Source organism: Lissotriton helveticus, chromosome 3_1 (genome assembly GCF_964261635.1).
Source record: "Lissotriton helveticus chromosome 3_1, aLisHel1.1, whole genome shotgun sequence".
Lineage (NCBI taxonomy): Eukaryota > Metazoa > Chordata > Amphibia > Caudata > Salamandridae > Lissotriton > Lissotriton helveticus.
The window spans coordinates 143744158-143770040 of NC_136061.1; the positions used below are offsets into that span (position 1 = coordinate 143744158).

At 41.8% G+C, this 25883-nt stretch overlaps 1 protein-coding gene across 2 annotated transcripts in view; it reads right to left on the bottom strand.

Annotated features, from left to right (window-relative positions):
- The window catches only part of LOC144824447 (uncharacterized), a 170995-nt gene that overhangs the window by 48930 nt on the left and 96182 nt on the right, over positions 1–25883 (bottom strand). The window lies entirely within an intron of this gene.

Sequence of the window (25883 nt, forward strand, 5' to 3'; positions counted from 1 at the left end):
AAATTAACCTACTTGCCACGCCCAAACCTTCCTTTCTATTACATATAGGTTACCCATAAGGATGGCCCTGTACCGCCAGTGAGCAGGGTGCAATGTATTTAAAAAATAAAACATGCACTTTTAAATTTTACATGTCCTGGTTGTGAAATGCTATTAAATGAAATGCCTATATCTCCCAAAGGATAACATTGGGACTACCTTATGACAAGTTATAAGTGTATTTTCCAATTGCAAAAAGATAGGAAAACCTAATTCGGTGTCTCTGGACTCACAATTTAAAAACACAACTTATGGGGAAGTTGGTTTTTAAATTACAAACCTGAAAATGCTACTTGACGAAAGTTGTCATTTTCTTACTTAAACCATTTGGGGCCAGATGTACAAACATTCACATTTAAGAGTTGCAAACTGCGTCAAATTACGACTCGCAATTTGCAACTCGCACATGTCTCAGACACTGTTTGCGATTCTAAATGGGGTGACAAATTGCATGCCTCATTAATATTCATGAGGCAGTCGCAATCTGCGACCCCATTGGAAATTGCTTGCACTCACAGGGATGATGGCCTGCGGGGTCAGCAGACACCATGTCTGTGACTGCTTTTTTAATAAAGAAGTTATTTTTTTAAATGCATCACGTTTTCCTTAAAGTGACGATGTGGTCACTTAAGAGGGCACTGCACTTTAGGTGTCACAAGTAGGCCGAGTGGGTCCATCTTAGATCGGTGATATCTTTGAGACCTCTAAGAGAACAGGGGGCAAGCTCGACAAGCCCTTGGAGAGAACAGTCTAGGGTGCCACACATCCCAGGCCAGCCACTATGCAGGAAGTGCATGCAGTCCCGTTCAATGACAGTAATCCTCTTTATGCACAACAGAGTCCTCTGGCACTGTGCACTACGTAGTCTAGGATTGTTGGCCCTAAGGCCCCATAAGCGTATCTCACCCGTGCTGCAGTGTGGCACCAGTAGTTATACTGGAGTGTGCCTTTCCAGTTGGGGGTTGTTCAAAGGGTCTTTGAGCCACAGATGTCTCTCTTAAATTTCAGTCCTGTCTGCAAAGAGACCTTGGAATGCAAATCTTAAACTTTAGTTGGCCCACGATCTGGCTCCGGAGGCCAAATGTCAGAACCTCCTATTAAAAAATTTCTACAGCCACGCCCTTAAATGGCAGAGGTCTGTGTTTACAATTGAATACCCAATGCCCAGTGTCTTATAGCTGTTGCTGGGGAATGCCCAGATCTGGTCCCACACTTCCAGTGTGGACTGGAGCTAAGCAAGAAGGCACACAAAGCGTATAGAGCACATAAATACCCACTTTCTAGTAGTGAATTTGGACAAAGCCACCTTTACCTCTGTCAAGAGTTTATCACTGTGAATCCAATATGAAACATCAGGAGGCTTCTCCTCTGCAATTGACTGTTGTAGCCTGAAGCAATTTAAACCAAACCCCATGTTAGCCTCTGGCAGTGGAAACACAAGTGGGTATTCCTCACTACTTGAACAGGGGACATAATGGGTATCTGCCCTGGCATTCACCTTCCACTCACTTCAACCCTTAAGGGGTACCTTCGCGGTAATCGGGTGGAGGTGAGAGGTCCTCTCTGTATGGCTAGTGACTTGAACAGGCCAGTCTGAGTAAAAGCGCAGTTGCACACATCAGCACACAATGGCAGACTTGACACGTCTTTAAGAGCACCATCGGTGCAAAACCCACATCAGCCTGCAGTGGCAGGCTGGACATGTATATAAGAGCACCATCGGTGCAAGGGCGCACACTAGCCTGCTATGGCAGGCCAGACACAAATGTGCAGCCCCAGGTAAGCACCCCTTTATAAGATGTGTAGGAAGGGGGCATGCACAATTGCAATGTGTCCCAGGCCGTAAGGATAAAATCAGCAAAACCTGGGAAGAGAAAGCAAAATGTTAGGGGGAAATGCTAGTAAAAGGATTCAGGTCTAACACCTGCTCTCTACATCCTTGAACCTTAGTTTTGCCAAGGCCTAGTTGGCTTGCCTCCTGTTACTGAAGTGTCAGGGATATCAAAGACTTTACTTCAACCCAGCACCTGGACTTTACTTGCAGTAAGTCTTTCTCTGCGAAGTGGTGCTAATCCAGTCCATGGCCCTTAGAATGGGGTTCGAAGTGCTGCATCCCCAATGACCTGTGCATCAATACCTCTGTGCCAGTCAGAACCAGTCCATCACCTAGGCGAGATAGGGATCGATGCATCACCACTGCTGCAAGGACTGGGACCAGCTCATCGCACTCAGAACCCCTGTATTGCTTCCAGAATCACCGCTTCAGAAGCAATGCATTGCCGATACTGCATGGAGAAGATCGGCGCATCGCCCCTCCAGCGTGTATTGACCCAGCACATCGCATTCAGACCTGCTGCACTCCAAAATCATTGCTTTGTCCACGGAACGGAAGCATCGTCACTACTGCATGGAAAAATCCAGCGCAATCTCACAACTGTGTGGGAATCATTGATGCATCGCTTGACAGCACCCCACATTTCATACTGCAACAAGGATTAAGGTAGTTTGCTCAGTAGGTCCGGTAGTTGGACTATGCTCCAACATTGCCAACCTCAACTCCTGACTTTGTCGCAGCCCACCATGACCATTTTTAACTGCTTAAGTGCAATTTGCTGCTAAGCGCTCTTTTGACACCGGGGGCATATGTATGAAAGTTTGGTTTTGTGATTTTCAAATAGCGAATTTTAGAGAATCGCTATTTGAGAATCGCAAAACGAGATGTTTGTAGGATTTGCGAATCCTACATATTCCTTAATTGCGTATCGCAAAGTGCGATTCGCAATAAGGGAAACCCTAGAGGCCCATAGGAATGAATGGGAAGGCATTCTCAATTTGCGATTAGCAATTAGCGAATCGGAAATTGAGAATGCAATTTCAAGGTTTCAAGGGTGTCAAAAGGAAACCCTGTTGCACCCCTGAAATAAGCATGGTTGCACATATGGCGCACATACATGCCACAAGCCACATTGCACTTTGAAAAATGCAAAAAAATGCATTGTCCAAAGAAATCCCATATTACCACCAACTTGAAGTTGGTGGTAATTTGCGATTCCTTAAGGCCAAATTGCACTTTTTCTGTGCTTCTTACATTGCATTTAAGGAATCGCAATTTTGCGATTCTTTATTTTGTTATGCAGTTTAAAAAGTTAAAGACATTAGCGGTAATGCCCATCTTTGAACCATCAGTGATTAGGTGCACACCGACAGACAGCAAGTTTGTTTGGATATTACAATGAGGCCGGAGTGCCCCAGAACCCAGTATTTAAGCAATTGAGGAAAAGAGAGCGGACACAATAGAGAGAGTCAGACGCTGTAACTCCTGAGGCAGGGATTGTTGACCGTGCAACAAACCCTTTTCAGTGGATTACAAGGTATTTCGAAGCTGGGCACCGCGTTGGGAATCTTCCAAGTGGTGGAGCAAGAGTGAGTGATTTGCAAAGACTGCGTTTAATTTTCTGCAATGAATGCAGCACCTCCAGTAAAAATATATCCAGTGACATTTACTCACTCAAATGTAAGGGCTACATGAAATGGAGAGTAAAGCCGGTTTTTGACATGGAAATCTTTGTGCATAGTAAGTTTTTATGTTGCCCACTCCAGGACAATCTATGAATGATCATAAATGGCCACATTTACGAGGTTTTGAGGATGATGACAAGATAAATATAAAATGACAAATTTATGATGTGGCACATTTACAAAGGCTATTATAGGGAGAACCTGTAAAAGAGAGCGGGAAAGTATTTGTACTATGTTTATTTGGTGCTCTTTTCATTTTGATAAAGGCTGAGTGATCAAAAAATAAAATTAAAATATCGCTATCTATGGTAGGACTGGGCATTAAATTCCGCTACTATCGCGTAATTTGCAGAATTTAGGCATCCACCAGGAAGGCCAATTGTGTCATCACAGGGGAGTCTGACAGAACATTTATCTATGTTTATTGACCATTTCCTTTTTCCATTTGTGATGGAACTTGACTCATAAGTTAAGGACACTAAAGTATTTTTGAATAAGATTGGTAACATAACTTGGGTTCCATCTATCAACTAGTGGTGCTGGACATCACAAGTTTATATACGTACATCAATCATGCCAATGGGCTTAAAGCTGTACAATTTTATTTGAATAAGAGACAATTGCGGTTTGCCGAACACAATGCCATGTTGATTGAGTTTACAACATTTTGCCTTACAAACAACATCTTTGTATTTGAAGAAGAGTTTTTTAGACAGATCTCTGGCACGGCGATGGGCACCTGCTTCGCTCCCAGCTATGCAAACTTGTTTGTAGGCTGGTGGGAGGAGCAGGTGTCCAGAACCTATGAGAGATAGCAAAGTAAAGGTTGTGATATAGTTTGGCATCGATATATAGATGACCTTTTTATTGTGTCGGAAGGCACTCTTGAATCTGCACGAGGTTACATTGATGAGCTGAATGAGAATAACCTAAATTTACACTTTTCGGGAACAGTGAGTGCAGTGGCAGTGGACTACCTTGACCTGAAGGTGTTCATGTCAAAAGATCAATTGAGCACAGCCCTCTACAGCAAAACAACAGCGGGTAGCTCAACCCTATTTGCAACCAGCACCCATCCATCTAAATTGAAACAAAGTATACCCTATGGGGAATTACTATGGGTAAAAAGAAACAGCTCCAGGACATGTGACTTCAATGTTGCAGCCAAAAAAAGTTTGGCTAGGTTTGAGTTTAGAGGCTATGATTTGGCCCTTTTGGAAAGCACACTCCAGAAAGTGAGAGTGAACCCTAGGCAACAATTGCTAAAAGACTACGCAAATAGAAAGAGAGGGTCCAGGGATGCAAATGAAGGGACGGTTAGGATGATTACCACCTACTCAGCGGTGGCCAAGTTCTTGAAACGCACAATGAGAAAGAACTAGCATATCTTAAAAACAGATAGTGTCAAAAGTGAAGATATTCCGACATTTCTACTGGTGACCTTTGAAAAAGCTAGATCTCTAAAGGACACCTTGGGTCGAGTCATTTAGAGAAGCAACCACAAGAAACTGGAACTTTGAAGGACATGCGGAGATTATTTCTGTGTGTAAAGTGTAAAGCATGCAGCAACAGCAAGAGAGTTCTGTCATATAACATCCCCAACATTAATTTGAATAGACCCATTGCCACATTTTTTACCTGTAGCACTTCCTACGCGGTCTATTGTTTAGTCTGTCCGTGTGTTACGCTACATCGGCAGTACTATCAACCCCCTGAAAATCAGGATATTGGAACAGTGGCAAGGCATTATGCTGAGAAAAACTCGAGCAACAGAAATGTGTTACAGTATTATGACCTAGATTTTGTGAAAGAACATATACGAACTGGGGATAGATTGAACAAATTGTGTAGGTTAGAGTCATGGTATATAGTCGATCTACAGACAAAATCTCAGAGGGGGTTACATAGTAGTGAGAAACTGGCATCACACCTGGGTGTCTAAAATTTGATTTCAAAATATGAGATTTCAGACATGCAAATAATATCTGTTTGTACATAGTCACAACAGCGATTTGCTGATTCACGGCAATGAGTTCACAGTATTCAATACTTTTATTGGATATAAATCCATTAGAGAATTTGAATAACGCAGTGAGTCATGGATAGAATTGTATTATGCAACATTATGATTCTGTGGATTCTATTAAGTATCGGGTGATGGAGAAAAGCATAACTTCATTATGTGGCTTATTGTTGTTTATCTATTATGCAATACTAGGATATCTGGCCACATAAATATAATTGTGTGGTCAAGCAATGTGTGTTGTTGACAATTACCTGGGACATATCAAATCAAAGTATTGGTATATTAAGGGTAACACTTGCGCAGTGGACCATTGTCGATTCACGGCTTGATGATTTTAAATACAAGGGACGATACGAATCATTTGTATTAATATGCACGAGGAGCGAATCAAATATGCTATAAAATTGAAAAGAATGTGAAATACGGCGATACATTTTAGAAACGCCGAGAACGAATTTCAACTTCACATTAACAACTTTATTGTGTATATTGTATATGTTTAATGAAATTCTTGAATATGAATGAATTAAGTGTTCAATTGCGGATACGTTTACTTTGTAACGCATTAGCATTTGGAACAGTAATATATCTATATTACATGTTAAAAGATGGCGTGATATTTAGAACGCTTTCGGTAAGGTCCATTGCGTCCTTTGTTGATTTTCACCTGTTGATGTAACTGATTAAAAGACGGCTGTCCGCGGTGTGTTGGTAACACCGAAGAAGGCAGACCGCCGAAACGCATTTATTCACGGAATAAAGATCCTTTGAAAATGCCACCCGTGAGTGCTTATTTTCCCCTTATATGGTGAATTTGGAGCCTTCATATATATATAAAACATATCTCATGTACAATGCATTGTTTTCTCAAAAGAGTTTTATCATCTGGAGAAATCATTCAAATGTTATACAGCCCCAATTGTTTCCCTATACATTTAGGGGCCGATTATGATGGCGGACGGACCTGAGTCCGTCCCCCACCATAGAGTAGGAGGGACCGTCCGCAGGGGTAGCAGCGGTCCCTCCGTGCAAATTAGGATGTGACCGCCACCCTGGCGGTCACATCCTGTATTTTTAACATTGCGGCGGGTGCAGCTTCCGCCGCAATGTTAAAAATGCATGACCCGCATTTGCGTGCACAAAGCGGCAGGCACCGCACGGTGCCTGCTGCTTTGTTCACGCAAATGCAGGGGGTACCATAGGTACCCCCATATGCACCCCCACCCCCTCTTCACCCAGGTGGCCTGCAACGGGCCCCCGAAGTGAAGGTTCATAGGCTTTTCCACAGCGGAAAAGCCGCCGTGGAAAAGCATACATTCTACTCCATCATAATATGGCTGGCGGTGTCTGACAGACACCGCCAGCCATGTTATAGCTTTTCCGCCGCGGTTGGAAGGCGACCGCGGCGGAAAAGCTGCGGACTGAAAAACGATCCCCCAGCCATCCTAATCTGGTGGGGGGTCTTTTTCAGTCCGCAGCGGTTTTCCCGCATCCTCCGGGCTGGCGGTGGCTTCCGCCGGCCCGGAGGATGCGGGAAAACCGCCATCATAATCGGCCCCATAATTTGTTAAGATTGTCACCAGTGCCCTGATGAGAACAATATCAGTATTTTTACTATGTTCACTATCAGTCAGATGACAGCCCATCACATGACCATCTGGGAGGGTTTTAAATACTTTGTTTGATACCACAATGGCGTTTATGTGAGCAAGGTGACTGGGACCGCCGAAATGCGTCTTTCCACTTGCACTTATGAATTCAAAATAAAAGGATTTCATTCACCAGCAACTAGCGTATTTAAGAATCAGTTTTTCTCCTAATGATGCCTGCAAAAACATTTGGAGCGCAACCTGATATATATATATATCTCTATATATATCTCTCTCTATATATATCTCTCTCTCTCTCTATATATATATATATAGAGAGAGAGAGAGATATATATAGAGAGATATATATATAGATATATATATTGATATTCACTGAAAAAACATAGGTTTCAGCCACTTTATAGTTAGGAATTAGAACATGAAAAACCTTAGAAATTCACTGAAAAAAACATAGGTTTCACACATGTTATAGTTAGCTGGACATTTCACTCATACAAAACCATTGAAATTCCCCCGTTATAGTTAGCTCAGCTAACTATAACTCACGCGCCCGCAATGCACTGATGATGACGTCACATATTACATCACTCATGACATGGTCAGTGACATCACTCATGACATCACTGATGACATCTCAAATGACTTTTTCATTTACATTTACATTTACATTTACATTTAAATACATAACTTCATTTTCCTTTTCTTTTTACTGTAACAATGGTATCAATCGTTATATTATAGTAGATTGTCCTATTGCTACAGAAGAGGAATGGGAGATTTTTCAGCGCCATCTATAATATAACTTATAAATTTTAAAAAGTACTTGATCAGATATTTTTTTCAAGAAACATATTTTATGAAACAGCATAACAAAAAAATATAGCTATCATGCATACTTTGTTACTTTAAATATTTAATAAACCCTACATTTCTGAATGTTATTTTCTAATTTCTATTCTTAATTGCGATTCCTATTCAACTTCTCCCCAAAGAATATATAGGACTTGTACTATTATAAGAATACCATCCTATATATTCGTTAGTGAGTATGTGATTTATTAGCGGAACAGTCTGAAACCTCTAAGCACTACGACAGCACATTCCTGAATTGTACAGAATACAAATTTGAAAAATAATAATGCATGCATTTCTATGTAATATGAAATCATTTGTATTTAACAGTTTTTTACTTGTTCTCTTGATCTGAGATAATGTAGTGTGGGAGTGTTTGTTGTAGCACTTCTATTCTACTTTATCTAAAAGTAACTGATGCCCTCTTACATCATCAGAATGTGGGGCAACACTTTTACAAACTGTAGCACAAAAATGAAGTATATAGCCACGCTTAACTGATATTTTATGAAAATCAATTTTTAATTTTCACGCCTTTCATATATACAGCAACAGCTTCTGAAGAAAGTTTATTTGTATTTGCTTAATAAAAACTGTTTCAAACCTAGAGTGATTTTTTTGCTGCGCAACCACACCTCCCCATCAGGAAAGTAAACACCACATTATAAGTAAATAGTACTCCTAAGAAGTATGTCACCTACAAACTTGATTAACAAAAAACAGTGCAAGACACTGTCATTTTTCCGCCGTGATTTATACACCACACGGCAGTTATATAAATGGCCCTTGAAACATAGTAAAAAAAATGTTTCCCTCATAATCCGTCTCTACCACCTTATGGGCACTGTACAGAGTTAATAGTGTTCCTAACCTGCCATCTATTACTTTCTTTCCAAATACTCCTTTGGAAAACGCATCACAATATCACTGACAACAATGAACCGTTCCCACCTAAAAAGGAGCAAACTTGTGCTCGGAACACTTTAGCCAATAAAATGTCCATGTTGTTCCACAGACGAGCAAGGAATGACTGCCAAAACTACTACTTTTAATACTTCACGGCCAATGAACATTAAGCTTCGTAAAGTCCCGCTTGGAGCAAGTCCCGCTTGGAGCACGTACCCTAATACTCCCCGAACAGGAAGGAATCGCTTACAAAACTATTCCACTGACTTCTTCTACGTCTAACGGTTCCTATGAAAAAAATAAATATAAATCTCCAGTACAGTAACTATTTCAATTAGTAACATATTGTGGTGAACGTCTAACCTCTGTACTCACGCAATTGATCCATGAACTGTAACTATGGTAACAGGCAGAAAGGTACTGGCTGTACAAAAAACTGTTATATTTACCCTAGATCCTCTACAAGACAGAAAGGAAAGTAAAATACCACATTTACAACCCCCTTGCACAGTTTTTTTAAACGTTTTTTTTATAAAAACAGGCCCCGTGGTGGAGTCCCCGGAACTCCAGGGGGCCATGAGCCCCCCCGCATACATATAGTTAAAGACCCGGGGGGTAGCAATCCCCGCGCAGGGGGGACACTCTGGGCCCCCCATTATGATCAAAAATTGCCCCCGGGATTTGGCCCCCCGAGGCTAATTAACTATAAAGCGGGCTTCTCCTTTTTTTTTTTTTTGCCCAAAACGCGTACCCCACAAACAAAAACAAAACAAAAAAATGCGTGACGTCACGTACGGCGCTCCGTACGCGTACGGCGCGAAAGTTTCTAATTGTTCAAAAACATATATTTATGTATTTAATGTACATATTAAAGGAAGACATTATCTGGAATAATCATGAAAATAGTTTTTTTAAACTTTCAACAATCGTATATTTTTTTTGGAAGCAATTACACAATTCGCGGTGGAACGTCATGTGTACTCACATCGTAAGAGTACCGTAAGCCCACCATAAGCATACGCAAAGCCATGTGACTTTAAAAGAAGAGATTTGATTGGTTCATAACACTTCCTATATAACTGTGGAAAGTTCCATCCCATTTTATTCATTCTACTTTGACTTTCTAAGAAGAAGCATCTCTTCTGAGAATCCTGTCAAATAGAAAGAAGATCACCATAATAACAGCAATGGACTCATCTTCCAGCTATTCTTCAGTGGGAGATTTCATTCCTGAAGAACCTCCAAAGAAGAAGAAAGAAGCTCTAATTTGGAAGTTTTTTTACTTTTCCTGAAGGGCAAAAAAAGGTTAACGCTCCAAAAGTAACATGTAAAATTTGCCAAACAATTCTTTCAAGGGGTGATCCATCTAAAAAATACTCCTTTGGCACAGCAAATATGGTGCAACACGTGAAGAACTTGCACCCCAACAACTTTGCTCGAGCTGCAACACAGAGGTTACAGGACAATTCACCTGCTACTGCACCAAGCACATCAACTGCTGCAGCAGCATTTTCAGCAAGCAGTCCACACCCACAGATTGAAGCTGATTTTGGTGAAGTTAACATTCTATGCATTTATTGCGATTAACTTTAGTCTTACAGGGAATAGTCTATCGACCTGATAAAATGCAGTAAGCAGGAGCATCGCTATCCTCGACATTAGTTTTTCTGACATTATCTTGTAATTGGTATCAACTACCCCAGCCCAAAGCAGTGGTAAGTTTGCACACTTAGGGCCAGATGTAGGAGGCCATTTACCGATCGGTAAATGGGTATTTGTGATGTAGGGGGCCAATTTTACCGATTCAGTAAATTTACCAAATCGGTAAATTTACCGAATCGGTAAAATACAGAATCTGTATTTTTACCGATTCTGAAACTGCCAGATTTAGGTGGGACTCCTCTGAGTCCCAAAGGCCTTACAGATTCGGTATTTTACCACCCAATCCAATTGGGTGGTAAAATACCGAATCCAGGTGTGCATGCACATGTGTGCATGCACACCTATGCCATGTGACAGACAGACGTGCCCTTAGGGCATGTCTGTGCGCCACATGGCACACATGCCTGTATTTGGGGTGCTAGAGGGTGTCAAAGTGACACCCCCTGCACCCTTGCAGGATTCGGTATTTACCGATTCTGTAATTACAGAATCGGTATTTCCCATTGATTCCTATGGGCTTCAAAGCCCGATTTTACCTACATCTCCCACATTCTATTTTACCGATTCATAAATACCGAATCAGTAAAATTCGGTATTTATGAGTCGGTAAAATAGAATTACCTACATCTGGCCCTGAATTTCTTTCTTGGCTGGGGTTATCAATTATTCTTCAATTTCATATTCTGATTCAACGTCAAGGCCCTTTATCGAGCCTTTTTGTTGTAGCTACTACCCCAGCCGTAGGTTAATGCTCCAAAAGTAATCTGTAAAATTTGCCAAACAACTCTTTCAAGGGGTGATACATCCAAAAAATACTTCTTTGTCACAGCAAATATAGTACGACATGTGAAGAACTTGCACCCCAACAACTTTGCTTGAGCTGCAACACAAAGATTGCAGGACAACCCACTTGCTGCTGCACCAAGCACATTAACTACTGCAACAGCATCTTCGGCAAGCAGTACATACTCACATATTGATCTTGATTTTGGTAAACTTAAATTTCTATACATTTATTGCGATGAACTTTTGTGTTACGTGAAATAGTCTATCAACCTAAAAACAGGAAAAAGGAGCATTGTTTCCTCAACATTAGTCATTAGACATTTATCAAGCTTTTTTACAAATGTTTTTATAAATAAATAAATAAACTACCCTGGCCAAAGGCAGTGGGAAATTTGCACACTTGCTGCCTTTCTTGGCTGGGGTTAACAATTATTGTTCAATTTCATATTCTGATTCAAAGTCAAGACCCTTTATCAAACCTTTTTGTTGAAACAATTTCCCCGGCTTAAGGCAGTGGGTAATTTGCACACTTGCAGCCTTTCTTTTTTTTTAAAATATTCATCTTCCACTCAATCAACACATTATCCACACATACACACACCTACTTGCTGCATTTTTTGACAGGGGTTATCAATTATTGTTCAATTTCATATTCCAATTCAAAGTGCAGGCCCTTTATCGAGCCTTTTTGTTGTAGCTACTACCCCGGCCGAAGGCAGTGAGAAATTTGCAAGCTTGCTGCCTTTCTAGGCTGGCGTTATCAATTATTTTTGTTGTAATACAAATTCAAAATGCACGCCCTTTATTCAGCCTTCTTGGTAACTACTTCCCCAGCTAAAGGCAGTGGGTAATTTGCACACTTGCAGCCTTTCTTATTTTTTTCATTATTCATCTTCCACTCAATCAACACATCATCCACACATATACACACCTACTTGCTGCCTTTTTTGACTGGGGTTATCAATTATTCTTGAATTTCATATTCTGATTCAAAGTGAAGGCCCTTTATCGAGCCTTTTTGTTATAGCTACTACCTCGGCCAAACACAACACGACATGGCAGGAGTATGAAAAGCATCTAAATATACAGCACTACATGCCAAAAAGAAATGCTTAATGTGTAAGTGACATTTTCCATCTGTAAGATATAAGATCTGTCAATAGAAAAGAAACATGTTCTCAGTGAAGTGAAATGAGTTTTTGTGATATATTGAAACAGTTTTCACAACTTCTTTACTGTTGTTTGTTGTTACAGTGTTTTTTTGCTCCTCGCGTTCAATATTTTAAGCTACACCGCAACTATATTCACTACTTCATTACTGTAATATCAAGGTTTGTGTGCTCACATAAAATATTTTGTGATTCCTTGAAACTATTTTTAAAACTTGTTTACTATAATATTCTTTCAACTGCTTTCATAAAACATTTTTGGATACATTGCAACTATTCTAAAAAATGCTTTACTCTAATATCAGTGTTTGAGGTGGTAACAGAAAATAAATGTGATACATTGTGCTGTGTGTCTCACTACAATATTAAAACAGAAGTGTGATAGTGTTTGCTGGTAGTGTAAAGATACAGACTGGGGTGTTAAAGGCATAAACACAAGTTTGACGGTGCATGGAAGAGTGCATACATAGTCTATAGGGGTTTGAAGCAGTCCATGCCCTAAGGCCCACTTTGCATCATGAGTACATCAGTACTAGCTGAATGATTATAATTCTGCAAGAAGAGTGTCTCAAACCATTTTTATTATATAATAATACATTTATTCTTGTAACATCTCATAGTATTTCATTTTCCTGATTATCAATTTCAAAAGTCATATGATCATACTCGATGTCATCTAATGATTCCACAAAATCAGCATCCGAAATTTCGTCTAGGAAATCACAACTGATATCTGCAGCATTAATTTCTTCCTCTTCATTCTCGCTACGTACAAAAAAGTATGTTCAGCTCTTCTATGACACTGTTACTAATTTCGAAACCGTCTTCCAAATTCTTCTGTTGATTTTCCATACTGAATTTCTTATGTTGTAGATCCTTGTACAAAAACATAAATACTTCATTTTATCCTTACTGTAATATCAGCATATGTGCTGATTCTCATTAAATAAATTAAATATTTATCTTGGAAATGAAGCAACAATATTTTGTACTTGAGTGTATATTATTTTGAAAACATTCGAAAAATAAATACAATAAAGGATTCGGTATTTACCGATTCTGTAATTACAGAATCGGTATTTCCCATTGATTCCTATGGGCTTCAAAGCCCGATTTTACCTACATCTCCCACATTCTATTTTACCGATTCATAAATACCGAATCAGTAAAATTCGGTATTTATGAGTCGGTAAAATAGAATTACCTACATCTGGCCCTGAATTTCTTTCTTGGCTGGGGTTATCAATTATTCTTCAATTTCATATTCTGATTCAACGTCAAGGCCCTTTATCGAGCCTTTTTGTTGTAGCTACTACCCCAGCCGTAGGTTAATGCTCCAAAAGTAATCTGTAAAATTTGCCAAACAACTCTTTCAAGGGGTGATACATCCAAAAAATACTTCTTTGTCACAGCAAATATAGTACGACATGTGAAGAACTTGCACCCCAACAACTTTGCTTGAGCTGCAACACAAAGATTGCAGGACAACCCACTTGCTGCTGCACCAAGCACATTAACTACTGCAACAGCATCTTCGGCAAGCAGTACATACTCACATATTGATCTTGATTTTGGTAAACTTAAATTTCTATACATTTATTGCGATGAACTTTTGTGTTACGTGAAATAGTCTATCAACCTAAAAACAGGAAAAAGGAGCATTGTTTCCTCAACATTAGTCATTAGACATTTATCAAGCTTTTTTACAAATGTTTTTATAAATAAATAAATAAATAAATAAACTACCCTGGCCAAAGGCAGTGGGAAATTTGCACACTTGCTGCCTTTCTTGGCTGGGGTTAACAATTATTGTTCAATTTCATATTCTGATTCAAAGTCAAGACCCTTTATCAAACCTTTTTGTTGAAACAATTTCCCCGGCTTAAGGCAGTGGGTAATTTGCACACTTGCAGCCTTTCTTTTTTTTTAAAATATTCATCTTCCACTCAATCAACACATTATCCACACATACACACACCTACTTGCTGCATTTTTTGACAGGGGTTATCAATTATTGTTCAATTTCATATTCCAATTCAAAGTGCAGGCCCTTTATCGAGCCTTTTTGTTGTAGCTACTACCCCGGCCGAAGGCAGTGAGAAATTTGCAAGCTTGCTGCCTTTCTAGGCTGGTGTTATCAATTATTTTTGTTGTAATACAAATTCAAAATGCACGCCCTTTATTCAGCCTTCTTGGTAACTACTTCCCCAGCTAAAGGCAGTGGGTAATTTGCACACTTGCAGCCTTTCTTATTTTTTTCATTATTCATCTTCCACTCAATCAACACATCATCCACACATATACACACCTACTTGCTGCCTTTTTTGACTGGGGTTATCAATTATTCTTGAATTTCATATTCTGATTCAAAGTGAAGGCCCTTTATCGAGCCTTTTTGTTATAGCTACTACCTCGGCCAAACACAACACGACATGGCAGGAGTATGAAAAGCATCTAAATATACAGCACTACATGCCAAAAAGAAATGCTTAATGTGTAAGTGACATTTTCCATCTGTAAGATATAAGATCTGTCAATAGAAAAGAAACATGTTCTCAGTGAAGTGAAATGAGTTTTTGTGATATATTGAAACAGTTTTCACAACTTCTTTACTGTTGTTTGTTGTTACAGTGTTTTTTTGCTCCTCGCGTTCAATATTTTAAGCTACACCGCAACTATATTCACTACTTCATTACTGTAATATCAAGGTTTGTGTGCTCACATAAAATATTTTGTGATTCCTTGAAACTATTTTTAAAAGTTGTTTACTATAATATTCTTTCAACTGCTTTCATAAAACATTTTTGGATACATTGCAACTATTCTAAAAAATGCTTTACTCTAATATCAGTGTTTGAGGTGGTAACAGAAAATAAATGTGATACATTGTGCTGTGTGTCTCACTACAATATTAAAACAGAAGTGTGATAGTGTTTGCTGGTAGTGTAAAGATACAGACTGGGGTGTTAAAGGCATAAACACAAGTTTGACGGTGCATGGAAGAGTGCATACATAGTCTATAGGGGTTTGAAGCAGTCCATGCCCTAAGGCCCACTTTGCATCATGAGTACATCAGTACTAGCTGAATGATTATAATTCTGCAAGAAGAGTGTCTCAAACCATTTTTATTATATAATAATACATTTATTCTTGTAACATCTCATAGTATTTCATTTTCCTGATTATCAATTTCAAAAGTCATATGATCATACTCGATGTCATCTAATGATTCCACAAAATCAGCATCCGAAATTTCGTCTAGGAAATCACAACTGATATCTGCAGCCTTAATTTCTTCCTCTTCATTCTCGCTACGTACAAAAAAGTATGTTCAGCTCTTCTATGACACTGTTACTAATTTCGAAACCGTCTTCCAAATTCTTCTGTTGATTTTCCATACTGAATTTCTTATGTTGTAGATCCTTGTACAAAAACATAAATACTTCATTTTATCCTTACTGTAATATCAGCATATGTGCTGATTCTCATTAAATAAATTAAATATTTATCTTGGAAATGAAGCAACAATATTTTGTACTTGAGTGTATATTATTTTGAAAACATTCGAAAAATAAATACAATAAATAGTGTCACTATGCATTGTGTCAAGTGCTTTATTTAGGATATACAGGAATATGTTACCTTTGATTGTAATGACATACAAACCAAAACAAGATAGAACACTGCAACTAAAGCACATTACATAGTGGTACAAAGCATGTCATTGGAATGTTGGGTATTAGGATAACATACACAACTCACATATAAAATGATTTCAGAAACGTTTTACTTTTTCGATGATAAGGATTAGTAATGACTTTCCAAGAAGATTTCAATATTTAAAAGGGTAAAATAGGAGGTAAAGAACAGAGGTAAGAGATTACATCTCAGGATGCAAGAATGGATGAAAAGGGTGGTCCAAGGTCTGCATGTACCATGGCCAGTGGAGATGTTTTGAGGGCGGGTACACTCAAGGTATTCTATAATATGCAATAAGTGCTGGCGATACCACCACATAGAATGGGCAAGAACAGATAAAATGATGGATTGTACGTGCTTGGACTATGATGAGAATACACTGTAGGAGGACCACGGTCAAGTGCAAAGATTAAATACTTAAGACATAGCAAACGAGGTGGCAACAAGAGCCAGGATGGTCCAAGAGTAGTGGAGGCTTGGTTTCTTAACCCGTGTCCTACCTACTGTGTTGCAAACTTGAAACAGTGACGACAGGAGTGCCTTACTTTTACTCCGCCATAACGTTGTCAATTAGGGTGGAGGGAGGGAAAGAAAAGCAGTAAACTACATGTCTACAGATGTACTGCTATGTTCAGAACACTGTATCAAGCACTGAATAAACAAAGTCAGATACAAAAGAAGATACACAAAACAAGGCTGCACAAAATATACCCAATTAAAGCTACACAAATAAGACGGCGAATCTTGAACACAAACTGCTAAGTCAGTAAAAGAACAAAAAGGCTAAGAACACTGCAACGGACGCTACACTGTGGAACTCATTGTCAGGTCCAGGAAACTGTGCGGGCAGCTGGTGGGTGCCTACACAGAACTATGGCAGGACGAGGCCCCTGGAGAAGGTTGGGGGTGGCGATCCCCGGGGGTACAAGGGGTGGCCATGAGCCAACACGCATACTTCAAAATAAAACCCCAGGGGGATGGCGTTCCCCAGGACTCAGAGGGCCTTACAAGCCCTCCATTATGGAAAAAAGTTGCCCCCGGGATTTGGCCCCCCGTGGGCTAATTAAGAATAAAACGGACTTCTAGTTTTTTTTTCCTTTGCCACCTCGTACGAGTACCATACGCGTACCCTGCGATTTTTTTATTTTATATCCATGTGGGACCGCCTGAGCAGGCCTAGAGGGTCAGAATGTTTCTAACCTACCCCCTTTCCTTATTTTTCAACTTTGTTTTACTGTTTTCTTGTGACTCAGTACTACCGATGCACAAGATGGCTGCCAACACTTCCTGGTTTGGAGTGTTGACAAACAGTGTCATCCAATCATCAGGCAGCTCTTGCTCGTAATTGTACGGTTTTCAGTACACTTACTGTACGCATGGGGGGCTGAAAAATACTTTTTTTAGAAAAAAATTTATTTAAAAAAGCCCCAAAGAGGTGGCGGTCCCCAGGGCAGCAAGGACGGAGGCCGTATCCCCCCAAACTTCAAAATAAGCCCCCCATTATGGAAAAAATTTGCCCCGGAATTTGGCCCCCCTGGAGCTAATTAAGAATAAAACGGACTTCTAGTTTTTTTTACCTTTTCCGCCGCGTACGACTACCATACGCGTACTCTACGATTTTTTATTTACAAAAAATAATAATCATTTGGGGACCTAAAGATCCATGTAGGACCCCCTGACCAGGCCTAGAAGGTCAGGATGTTTCTACACTGCCCCCTTTCCTTATTTTTCAACTTTGTTTTACTGTTTTCTTGTGACTCGGTTCTACCGAGGGACAAGATGGCTGCCAACACTTCCTGATTTGGAGTGTTGACAGACAGTTGACATCCAATCAGCATGCAGCTTGTGCTTGTAATTGTACGGTTTTCTGTACGCGTGCAATACTTCATCTCTAGATATCACTATGATTTTACTATTGATTTTCTCAGGAACTACTGAACGGATTCACACCATTTAACAAAAAGCACAATCTGCGAACTGAACTCTACCTATCTGCCTAATTTGGTGTAATTCCGTTCAGCCGTTCGGGCTGTAGCCCTGGCTAAAGGTCCCTATGGAAAATTGCATGGGTAAAACACGTTTTGGGACCCCCCTTTTTTCTTGGCCCCCACTTGACGAATCACCCCCAAACTTTCAGGGAAGGAGCGGAGCTGAGCAGGCCATTCTCATGGAGAATTTCAAGAACATTCATCCACCAGTGCCAAAGGTATTCCAAATAGAATGTTGTGGATTTGCTATGGAAAGTAGTTCCTAACTATAACTACCTACTGGCGACCGCCCATAGGTATACATATGTATATATAAATATGTATATATTTTACCTACTGGCGGTCACCAGTAGGTAGTTATAGTTAGAACCTAGTTTCCATAGGAAAAGCATTTTTTAATTTGCTAATAACTTTGGCGTCGTTTGATGAATCATCGCAATATTCTCAAAAGAAAAGATCTATCCAGGTCAGGTCCTATCCTGAAAGTTTGGGGGTGATTCGTCAAGCGGGTTCTGAGAAGAAAGGTGGTCCCAAAAAGTGTTTTCTCCATGTTAATTTCCATAGGAAACTTTAGCCAAGGCTACAGCCCGAACTGCTGAACAGAATGACACCAAATTTGGCAGAAGGTAGCGCTTGGTTCAGAAAGCAACCTTTACTTTTTTAAATGGTGTAAATCCGTTCGGTGGTTGTTGAGAAATTCAAAAAATAAGAGGAAAAAAATCAATTTCCTATAGGAAACTTTAGCCAAGGCTACAGCCCGAACTGCTGAATGGAATTATGCCAAAGTTGGCAAAAAAGTAGTTAGTGGCTCAGAAAGAGTCCTTTTCAATCAAAAATAAAAATATTGATATCTATGGTAGGCCTGGGGGTTAAATTCCGCTCTGCTCGTGGAATTTGTGAAATTTAGGCAATTTCACGTTCTGCGGAGAATGCAGAATTGCTGAAAATTGCACGATCTGTGGTGTAGCAGAATTATTTTCAAAATGCATTCTAGTGCGTGCAATAGCGACTCACCAGGATCCCTGTGTTCGCCGATAAGTTTTCCTATCCATTTGATTGACATTTGGCTGTCCTTTTTTGTGCAAGGAGTTATTTTTTTTTAAAAAAAATTGGGAGAAGGAGGACGTGCCACAGAGTCTCCAACTTCCTGTTCCTGTCCAGCAGGATCCTCTCAGTGCTTTGTCCATCTCCTGTTCATTTTTCATTTGGATTTTGAGCCGAAAGGATCACTCTTTGTGTCTGCTGCATCATTACATTGGATTTGAGAACTTTTGGATTTCAGATTTTACAAGTAAGTTGGTGTTGTTTGTTTGATTGTGGCATTGCAGTTGCTGCAACTACAATTTTGGTACTTTACATCATTGTTTTAAAAAAAGGTTTTGGGTAGCCTGTAGGCTAAGAGCTAGTCATGGTGTGTGCATGATGAAACAACTGTTTCTGTGTGTTCTGTTGAATTTAAACATCATTTAGGGCATGGGTGGCATTGGATTGAATTGAAAAATGTGTATTTTTGGGTGCATTTCAATTTTTGGGTGTGTGTTAAGTAAATGCCTTTGTTGTTTGTGGTGTGTTGTGTAACTTGTAGAACTTGTTTAGCCCTGTGGATTTTTTGTGTGCATTTTTTTGCATTACAGGCAAAGCAGTGTGGTTTAGCATGCAGCCTTTATCTGGCTATTATGGCTTGTTTTCAGTACATTGTTTTCCAGGCCTCCTGTCTGTTGCTTGTGATTTGTGAGTGTCCATGTGGCTGGTGGCCATTTCCGGTTGGAGTTATACGTGTGCTGCTTTTGCCATATATGCCTGCATGTGTTTCCTTTTTGGCCTAGGCTTGTTGTTGTTGTGGGCCAGGCCATGAGGCTGGAAGCCATTGTGAAGCCAGGCAGTGTGCTTTAGTTTTTGCCATAGGCCTGCATTGTCGGTCTTCAGTTTCTTATTGTTGTGGGCTTGGCCAGGAGGCTGCAGGCCATTTTGAAGCCAGCAGTGTGCTTTTTGCTATAGGTCTGCATTGTTTGTCTTCAGTTTCTTGTTGTTGTGGGCCTGGCCATTTGGCTGGTAGCCATTTTGAAGCCTGGTAGTGTGCATTTATCCATAGGCCTGCAAGCTTGTGGCCTAGTCTGCCAACAGGTCTGTCATTCAGTAGGCTCAGAGGTAGTCAGTGGTGCATGAAACAACTGTTTCTGTGTGTTCTGTTGAATTCAAACATCATTTAGGGCATTGATGGCATTGGATTGAATTGCAAAATGTGTATTTTTGGGTGTATTTCAGTTTTTGAGTGTGTGTTAAATAAATGCCTTTGTTGCGTGTAGTGTGTTGTGTACGTTGCAGAACTAGTTTAGCCCTGTGGATTTTTGTTTTTGCATTTTATTGCATTACATTCAAGGCAGTGTGGTTTCGCAAGCATATAGCCTTTGCCTTGCTATTAAAGGCCTGTTGTCAATACATTGTTTTCCAGGCCTCCTGCTTGTTGCTTGTGATTTGTGAATGTCCATGTGGCTGGTGTCCATTTCTGGTGGAAGTTATAAGTGTGCTGCTTTTGCCATATAGGCCTGCATGGTTTTCGTCTTGGCTTACTGCTTCTATCCATTCCCTATGCAAGCTGGAGCTCCCTGAATGATGTGATGAGGAAATAATTTAAAGCCACTTCCCTTACATTTGCATCTTTGTTTTTGTTCCTCTTCTTTCCTATCCTTCATGAGAGTGTACAAAGTATACCATGAAAGCCCTTGTTGACAAAGTCTCACAAATGGCTACTCTAAGTTATATATTTTATTTGTTTGTTTGTACTATTAGTAATTGAACCACAACAGCAAATGCAACATTTCACTGATGTTCTTCTCCTGGCTTCTTTGCTTTTAGGTGCACAAAAAGACAGAGGAGGGGGTGTCATCATCACCTGTTGTACTGCCAGACTGTCCTGCTGCGCACCATGTCACGTCTACGTGTGACCACAGACATCTCTGCAACTTGTGTACCTGCATCCTGCTGATATCTGAAGAAGAAGGCCCCAAAGAAAGGTACAAGCTCCTCCAGTATCAAGAAAGTTGCCAGTGAGAAGAAGAAGGAACAGAATAAGGAAGTGGCACTAGACAAGACTGGTATGCGCCCGAGTTGTTTTTTGGGAGAAACAAAACTTACACCTGCAGCAGCGGCGTCCGGCAGGGACCAAGCTGGGAGCAGCACCTCTGCATCAGCAGGCCCACCCCACCAACCTAGGCCCAAGCCCATGAGTGTGGCAGAGGTAGCTAGTGATGTTGTAATGTCATTATCGCAAAAAGTGGTACCAAATCAACGCACTTGCAGGCGGAAACTCAGCAGATAAGTGGTCAACAACAGCCGCAACAACAGCCACAACAACAGCTGTAGCAACCGCTGAAACAACATCCGTAACAACAGCCAGAACAGCTGCCGCTACAACAGCTGCAACAACAGCTGGAACAACAGCCGCAATAACAGTCGCAACAACAGCCACCAATAGTAGTTGTTCCTCCTGAAGTAGGGGCAGTTCAGGAAATCGAGATTTTTGCAGACGAATCAATCAATCAATCAATCATTTTTAGAGCAGGCTACTCTTCCATGAGGGTCTCAAGGCGCTAGAGGGGAGGGGGAAGAAGAAGCAACTACTGATCGAACAGCCAAGACTTGAGAAGTCTCCTGCAGGTCAGCAGGTCCTGGGTCTTTCGCAGGTGGGTGGGGAAGGTGTGTCATGTCTTGTCGGCGAGGTGGGAGAATGATCTGCATCTGGTGGTCGTTGGGCGGATGCATGGGGCGGTGGCAAGGGCGAGATCAGCGGAGCGAAGCTGGCGGTTCTGTTGAAATTGGCATTATATATACATAAGCGGCGTTCATTTGTGTTCACTGTACCCCTTGTTGTAAGCAGAACGAATATCGCTAACACACTGACTGTGTTATCCCGCTAGCATAGACCCATGCACACACGTACACGACAGCCATTTTAGGTATCATGGTCTCCCAGTTTGCGATCGATCACCAGCGCCCCTTCCCTGACCCTGCAAGCTTCCCCATGCACCCTGACTGCCCCCGCTATCACATGCACAAGTCATGAGCCCTCCCTTCCCGCATGACTCTGGGAATCGTACCCTGCGCCTGACCAAACACCTCCTGTCCCTCCATGAATATCCCTCCTTTGATGACCTCTTCCTCTGAACCTAATTGTCTGCATGGACCGCTGGTCATCCCTTAGCCCGAGGATACAGTTTATTGCCCACTACTGTATGCACTCGCCTCTCTTGAAAGGAGCCACTATTGATCATGACCACCCCACCCCCTGAGATTCGATCAGGAGTACACATTCCAATGGAATCAACAGCACACTCAGCTGCATGACAGCCCCCTCCTATTGTATGGAGGATAAGGGCCCCTACTGTAGCCACGTGTTGGAATATCTTCGTACTTTACAATGTCTTGATTGTAATGAAGGATGTGTGTGTGTCATAAACCTGTGTATAAAAGACGAAGCCTCAGAGAAACTTGTTAGAGCACCTCCCGAAGACGCTATGCGAGTGTCCCAAATGACATGCTCTCCTCTGGAGTAATAAACTCTGTTCTTGTTTTCCTGCCTTCAGCGCCCGTCTCTTTATTTGGTAATTATTCAAGATGGAAACGAAGAGTCGCCCTGCACCAGCAGCCTGGGCATTGGGTGCGATATGGGCTGACTTTTCTACAATTGGCGTCCCAACGCAGTGTCCATCAGCGACATAAGGTCCGGTAAGAGAGGTCCAGACGATGGGGTGAACATCTAAATGATTGGAGAATACCTGCCTTGAGAGGGCCCTCGTCCGGCTGCCGATTGAATGAACTTCACCGATTCCGAACGGACCTCTCTCAAGTGACCTATTGTCCTGACTGGAAGCCCACAGGAATGCTGCGGTAAAAACATGGAGAAAGAGAACGATCGGGCGCTGGAAAAAGGAAGGCGAAGAACTGTCCACATGGTCCGGTCCGGGTAAGGTCGTGACACACGACGAGTTGCGAAATTGATTGATTGATTGTTTGAAAATACTAGTATTACTTATTGATTGCTTCTGAGAGATTCTCTATTTGCAAACAAGCACAGAGTCGCCATACTCTGTTTAGTCTTTGCAGATAGTGAAGGATAGGTAATGCAGACTTTTGTCCCCATTGTAATCCGTCATACCTATTTTTCTCCCCATTGATTGATTGATTGAATCGAGCATTGAATTGCTCGAAGTTGGTTCTCTTAAGGATCTTCTCTGCCTGCAAACGGGGAAGAATAGGAATATTCTCTCTCCCTTTGCCGATAGTGAAGGGTAGGTAACGCAAACCTTTAACACGTCGTACCTATTTCATTCCTCATTGATTGATTGTTTGACCGAACATTGACTGTTTGGAATTGGTTCTTTTTGGAGGTATTCTCTATTTGCAAACAAGCACAGAGTCGCCATGCTCTGTCTAGTCTTTGCAAATAGTGAAGGGTAGGTAATGCGGACCTTTGTCCCCCGTTGTAATCTGTCATGCCTATCTACTCCCCACTGATTGATACGCCAGTCTCACCCGGACCATTTACTAGAGGAAGGTCATCTGGCCCGACCAGAGAGCACCCCTAGTGAAAAGGACATATACAATAATAACGAAGTGATCACTATACCCTGTTAACAGAAACTTTAGCATGAAACAACCTGGAAAGAAAGGAATAGGAAAACGAAAATCAGTAGGCCACTGATGAACTTTTATTAAATAACGAACAAGAAAACGATAACAATACTTAATGGCAAAATCTATTATTGTCTTAGAAACAAGAAACGTTAGAAATAAGCCCGTAATAAGAAACCTGAGAACAGTAAGAGAAACCAAGCGTGGCATTGCAACGGCCACAAGGCAACGAGGCTTCATCGCCCCTCACTGCCCCAAACGTGTCTGTCCCACCGCCTGCCACGCCCAAATAACGGCAAAACTGGGAAAGATACAAGTCAGCAGACATCCGCCCCATTCTGGAAACTTCCAAAGTGCAACAGGGTTGCGGCTACGCCCAGCCGGAAACAACACATATAGGGCGGGTCCTGCTGCCAACCGTCGACAGGAGATCATCACGTAGGGTGTAGCCGGAGGAGAGGCCGAGGCCGAGGCCAACGGGACCCGGCCAGGGGGATTGCTACGACCACCCTGGAGAGTTGCAGGGGAGGGAATGTCTGTGTCCTCGACCCTCCCCTCCCTCTCCCTGTCCGGCCACCATCAACCAGAGGCTGAGGCCGACGGGATCCGGCCGTGGTGGCGGTAACACTGGAGAGTTGCAGGTTGTCCCTCTCTCTCTCTCCCAGTCATGGCAAGGAGCGTCTGACCGCCATTAACCAGAGGCCCGGCCCAAAGACGGACGGGACATTTCTCTTCTCTTCCGTAACGGCCGCAACAACACTGGGGGGGGATGTCTTGCACATGCCTCCGACCCCCCCTCGTATTCATCGCCTGGTCCGGCCATAACAAATGTCAAGCGAGACGCCGTATGGTGCACTGGGAGGGAGAGGCGGTGCGTACAAGCCTCTCCCGCCTCCCCAGGTGGAGGCTTCCCAGCTGCACCCTCAGCGCTCCAGGCGCCCGGAAAAGGGTTCTTCCACTGTGGCGATGCTGCAACGCCTCGCCCGGCAGGGTGGAGCCCGTCCGCTCATTTGACCCCGTGATCGCCGGTGGCTGCCGAACTTTCAAAATGGCGATCGACCTGGCAAGAGCGGGCCCAGCATGAAGGAATGGCCCGGTCACTTGTTGACTCCACCACCATAGTTCTCCGCAACCTTGAAGATTCTAGAGGAGCCGCGGGAGTCCCCGACCCCCGCAGATACCCCCGATGGGGAATGACTGCCATGATTGCCCACGAAACAATGGAAATGTAGCCGCAGGACGTCGACGCTTCCATGCTGTCGCCAGCCTCAGTTTGAATGACTAGAATCCTGCAGACCACAGTTCGGATCAGTTCCGGTGAAAGCACAGTATGACCCGGTAGGAACATTGTTGCCTCCCTCCCCTTTTGATTGATGGTTCAGACCACCGATCCCTTCTTTTACCCTTTAACGGAACTTTTGGACTGCCAAAAGAAACTCTGGGCCAACCACGAGTTAGTAGACATTTAGACTATGCCTGGTTCTGCCTGACCGCACCCAAAATGGCGCCGATGCAAATGAAACTTTCAACTCCTTGTTGTACCCCGATTGTTCAGCCCTGGTGTCATGAGATATGTATGGAGGTTTTCTTAACCACATGAATTGATATAGGATGTGTACTGATTACGTGTTCGGACAATTAATGGATTCAGGATGTGTACTGTCAGTTCGGGAAATGAATTGATATGGGATGGGTACTGGTTATAGGTTCGGACAATGAATTGATATTGGATGGGTACTGATTATGTGTTCAGACGGTAAATTGACATCAGATGGGTATTGATTGAACATTCGGACAATGAATTGTTGTTTAAGTTTCGCACATCATGATTATTGAAAGTTGGAAGCCCAACACTTATGACACTCGCTCACACTGAAGTCTCGACATGATTTATTGTGCTTTTCGCACTTTTATTATGAAATAAACAACCACTGACTCCACTAAAGTTTTACTAATAAAGTATCCCCGCATCTACAGTTCCAGCCTGCTCCGTGGC